Source organism: Glycine soja, chromosome 3, assembly GCF_004193775.1.
Source record: "Glycine soja cultivar W05 chromosome 3, ASM419377v2, whole genome shotgun sequence".
Taxonomy (NCBI): Eukaryota; Viridiplantae; Streptophyta; class Magnoliopsida; order Fabales; family Fabaceae; genus Glycine; species Glycine soja.
Window position 1 is genome coordinate 22,619,442 of NC_041004.1, and position 6,125 is coordinate 22,625,566.

The window sequence follows — 6,125 nt, forward strand, 5'->3', positions numbered from 1 at the left end:
CAAGGATAAAAAAATTGATGGTTTTCCTGTTAGAACAAAGCTAAAGCCCCTAGTTTAGTTTTTGTTTAATAATTTTGCAATGTCTAACATATTTTGATATATGAGGCATTTGTATTGAATGTTTTAGACTAGGCTTGTGTGTGATATACTATGTGAATCTATAATCGATTAACGCACATGATAATCGATTATCCAATCAACGCAAAAGAAACTAAAATTCTCATATTGAAATGAATTAATTGATTACCCTTTCTGATAATCAATTACCCAATTTCTGAAATTGAAAAACAAAAAGGATATTGACAAATTAACCGATTACCTATTTTTATAATCAATTCAATTAGTTTTAACTATCAAAATTTATAAATACCCCTATGTGTTTTATTTTTAAGAGAGTCCTAAAAAGGAATAACACTACAATAAGTCTGAAGATTGAAGTTGATCAAAGAATCACACATTTTGCAATTGAATTGATCAACTTGTGAAGACATGTTGAAGATCAAAGATTTACACGTTTCAGGTATATTCGATCCTCACCTTTTAATCTTCTAAGAGTGTTGTTCTTGGTTGGAGTTTGCAGGATGTTTGAGAATCGATAAAGTTTCAATTATGGATCTTTTCTTGACGGGTTCAAGAGAAAGATTTATTTTCTATTAGAGAATTGTGTGTGCATAGTGTTTGTACTAGTGTTCTCTATATAGTCAATGTTCTAAGAAGACATAATGTAGGTCCGGATTAGACTAAACCAGTATAAACTCTTGTCTGTTCTGTTATTCTCTATAACTCTGAGTTTTGTAATCATCTTGGGAATGGAATTGATTTCAAAGGGCAATCATAAAAACTTCTATTTTCTAAAGATCATTTGAAAAAACTTTGATTGATTTAAAGGGGTGTTTTTAATTGGTATTAAGAACGATTTGGTAAAGATTTTGAAAGAATCTATTCAACCCCCCCCCCTCCTTCTAGATTCTCGACCTGATCCAACATTTCTTATTATTCATCTTGGTTATGCATTTCTTTCCTTTAAATGGTTTGCATACCATACATGCTCTTATACATACATACATACATACATATATATATATATATATATATATATATATATATATATATATATATATATATATTCCATTGATGAAGATAATAAATTTGTCTAATTGTGATGAACATGTAAAGACAAATATCATAAGAAGGGAGGTTGAATTGTGATTTTAGAAATTTACTAAACCTTTTTCGTGAAAACAAATTTATCATTGGAAAATTAACTTTGTAAAATCGATTACATATTTTTGCAATAACAGGTTCAAACAATGGAAACAATTTTTGCAAAACATATCATGTTTTCAAACAAAATCAAATTCAAATCCAAGGTCAGTTTCAAACACAAGATTTAGAAAAGAAATATAAGATACAAAGAATTATACTAGTTTGTCTCCACCACTTAGACGTGTAAACATGAAGAGTTTATGAAGACTTGTAACTCTTAATTTTTATTAACGATGAGTTGTATATTGGAACACTAGTCTTAATTAGGATGTTTGTTATTACCTTATATGCTTAATTATGTGACTGAAGTCATGCATACATGCATCTTAGAATGGGATATGTAATTCAACATACTCAAAATGATTAGCATTGCATTGATCCATGTTAGTTAGCCTTAGAGAATTGAAACTTTTGTAACTTGCTCTTAAAATCAGTAAGTTTCAATTTTGCATCGGTATAATCGACTATACGCTAATATAGTAAACTATATCAAGCCTATGTTTCTCAGAATTGAGAATAGCTCACAAATAGTTGACTATCTTTAGTACATAATCAACAATCTAGGTCTGAAAAAGTTTTACGCTTTCACAAACAGTCGACTATACGACAATATAATCAATTATTTGTTCTTGAATAAACTGGATTAAAGGAAGCAAACTATGAAAAGTTTTTATTTGGGTCTAAAATCGATTTGGAACCAATTCATCCTCCACTTGGTTTATGTTTCCATGTGCCATTATTTCTAACAATACTACATTCAGTTCGTGGTTAACAACCAAGTTCCACTAACTTCACAAAGTTACAAGTTTTAATCACGGTCACTTCTGGCTCTACAAACAAAGTTTATCACCAAACTTCAACAATCCAATATTCTTTGTCCAACCAAGCCAATGTTGGCTCTAATTTAAATCAAAAGATTTGTTATTGGTTTGCTCACTGACTAGTTCTTAATTGTCTAACAAATGAGTATACAAGCTGAGCACTTAGTCATGTCTCCCAATCTATTTAAGGTGCTTTGAGAGCTATGAACTTTACAAGAGAATATACATAAAGCTTTTTACATAAAGAATTTGAATGTAAGCGTAAGGTCATTACACATTCTCCAAAGCTTCTGGTATTTATAAGTCTTCATCTTCAATTTTATATTGTCTCTAAACAAATAGAATTTTTCACTTGAGCTCACATTTGTAGTTTGTGGTCGTTTTCATATTGAAAAATCACTTTGGTTGGCTTTTGTGTTGAGTACTACATTAGAAAACCATTTCCTTTAAGTCAAAGCAAGTTTATCATAGTAGAGCACATCTTTTGATGTTGTTTGGGAACTCACAGAACTTGAACTTCATTTATGCTTCATGGGATTCAACATATCCTAGTAGAATGTCATATAATACAATTCCTGCAAAATGAATCTCAGACACATAATATTAAATGAAGTCTTAAATGCTATCTTTATTGTTGTATCAAATCATGACTCAAACCTGCTTCCTTCTGAAATTTTAGACGCAAGATCATTGATAGAACAAAATTAAAATACACAAAATAAAAGGGAAGTTTAATATCAAAAATATTTTTCTTGATTCGTATCAGTGAGATATGAAAATGAAGATGCATAACATAGTTATCAATCTCAAATAGTGACACCAAATGGCAAGCCCTGATAATGCTATTACATGATAGCAAATAGCAGGATGACTACGTGGATCACATGATGCTATTCCATTAAATTAAAGACTAAACCTTTGGAGATGTTATCCACCATGAGATCTCTCTTAACTTCCTTGAATGTCCTTCTTGATCTCCTTCTTCCATTTTTTACAAGACTAAAAATCATACAATCTACATTTCTCACTCCTGCTTCTGGTGGCCTTTTTATGTCTCCCAAGTACCTTAACCAATTTTCTTTCGTCTTTTCCTCAATTAATGTCACACCAATATTTTCATATATACAATATTTTCAGGTCATTTTCTTTCTTGTGTGGCCATACATCCATCTTAACATTCTCATTTTTATTGCTTCCTCCTTTTTTCTTATCCCTTTAAAGCCTAACATTCACTACCAAAGAGGCAAAAAATTATATCAAACACACAAAAATGCTCACAATTCAAAAGTATCCAAAATCAGACACATTCATATTGCATATTTAGTAATCATAATTCAAAAATCATAATTACCACTAAGCATTCAAAAATCAGAATGTCACACAGAAACAGAGAAAGGTGAGTTTTTTAGGTGAATCACATAAGAGAGGTCGAAACATAAAAAATCTTAAGTTTTTACCAATAGTTGTCAATCCCAAAATATGAGAGCAAAGCAACCGACCCTAAAAATGCTATCTTCGGGGGATGACCACTATTCTAACCGATTAGAACAAAAAAATTAAAGGGTAAATCTTAGAAGAAAGAACATGGCGTGGAGATGAAAGACCTCTTTTAGAAAGATTAAAAGATAGAACATAACTGGGGCAAAATAGAGCAAGCCAATAAAGGTCATGGTTGGCTGGAAAAAGTGACGAATTTTCTAGAAAATGGACAAGTGTCGGGGATGATTAGTAACTATGGATAACAAAGGCTGCAGAAGTTGGAAATAGGCAAAAATTTGTAAAGCTAAACAGAAAATGTTGGGAAATGTTGCCAGAAAAGGGTGGGTGAGTGTGAAAAAGGAAAACAATGGGTGTTACTTGATCATACAAGTAACTGAGAAAGTAAGGTTTCAATTCTGATTCAAATAAGAAAACATAATCCCTAATTGACACCTAAAATAGTGTTATGTGATGCCATTCCATGGTTAAAATAGGTTTCTTGCAACATGCCTCAACGACAACTTTGTTCATTATTGCAGCTGCAATAGCCATTTGTTTAAACTGTGACACTACTCAATTTTTGTAGCATGCTTGAGCCACTTAGTGCCACTATTTAGCACTACTAACTACTATGTTTTTTCTTCTGTTTTATAAAGGGGAGAAAATCTCAACTTTGTCACCTAAAAGATCCCTAATCCAACATTATTTCTGGGTTAAACATGACATTTTGAAAAGATTCCTCGTAGTGTTGTTATAATGCCATGAACAATTGCATTTTTTGCCACAATTGCAGGTGTTATAGTTACTATAAGGAAACTTGACACTATTTAAAACTTGCCATGGCCATAATTGCTTCCTAGTAGTGTTGGTATAATGTCATGAACATCACTATTTTGTGCTATCAATTACTTTGCTATACAATTGTACATGACTTAATGGAAGCTTAATTAAAAAGTTTCTATGGAGGCTGGATCTTTGAGCTTCAATGAGGTCCTTCAATGGTGATTTTCCACCATGGAGATGCAGCGGAAGATAAAGGAGAAGAGGAAAGAGGAGACACCATCCACTAGGGAATAAGCCATGGAAGGAGAAGCTTCACCACCAAGAGAGTGCCTTGGATAAAAAGCTTAGAGAGAAAGCTTCAATGGAGGAAGAGAATGAGGGAGAGAAAGACAAAGTGGCAAGGAAAATTGAAGAAAGAAAGGAAGAAAAGTTGAACTTTGAAGTGTGTCTCACAAGACTCTCATTCATCAAAGTTGTGACAAGTGTTACACATGTTTCTATTTATAACCTAGGTCACTAACTATGTGAATTTCATTTACATTTCATGTTAATCTAAGAGGAATATTCCAAGGATATGTCAAACGCATCTTAGCATATTCCAAGAATATAACAAAGGCATCTTAGCATATTCCAAGAATATGCCAAAGACAATATGCTAAAGGTATCTTAGCATATTCCTTGAGAATCTAAAGGAGAAAAACTACACACCCCCCTCCAATAGCTAAGTTCACCCCCATGTCAAAATACATGAAAATACCAAAAAAAAGTCCCTACTATAAAGACTACTCAAAATGCCATGAAATATAAGGTTAAAACCCTATACTAATAGGGTACCCTTAACTTGTAGTGTAGGATTCCCTTAATTTGTAGGGTACCCTACAAACCTAAAATGGCCAAATTACAAGGCCCAAAAGAAGGGAAACCTATTCTAATATTTACAAAGAAAAATGGGCTCATACTTAACCCATGGGCCCAAAATCTACCCTAAGACTCATGAGAACCCTAGGGCTTTCTCCTGCATCTTTGGCCCAATCTTCTTGGAGTCTTCTATCCAATGCCCTTAGGAGGTAGGATTGCATCATCCCCTCCCTCTTGAAAAGGATTTGACCTCAAATCTAGAGATTCTTGAAACTCTGGGCTTCTTCCCTCGACACCTGTAAAAAGAATAAAAACATATATATTAGTGGTGTTGGGTATGTTAGAGTAGGGTAAGGTCTGGAAACCCGTTTCTTGGGCATCTTCCCATGAGGGAACATGGTTACTCACCAACTCAAGGAGTGATGCTACAAGTATAAAAAAATATGGGACAAACCTTTTGTAAAAGTTTGTTAAGTCATGGAAGCCCCAAATTCCCCTTATACTTGGTGGAGTGGGCCACTCAGGAATGACCTTTATTCTCTTAGGGTTCATGGGAACCCCTTGATCACTATTTAAAAAATTAAGGAAAGTAATGCAATAAAATATACCTTTTTCTATATTTTCATGTTGATTACTCCTACCAAAAAGTATGACAAACCTAAGGTGTCCCATAGGAGCACCTAGGTTTGTATTGAAACCCAAAATAAGAACAAACCTACCTAATGAGTCCTTATGTATGTGAATCATAAAGATGTTGGATGCATGGGTGATTTTACAAAAGAGGGTTGCACCACTCAACACATTCATCATACCACCTATCATAGGGATTTGGTGCCTCATAATACCTATTTTGGGCACCAACAAAGCACAAGGATTTAAGCTCTTACGAACCAAACCTTCATCTAACAACTCTTTTAC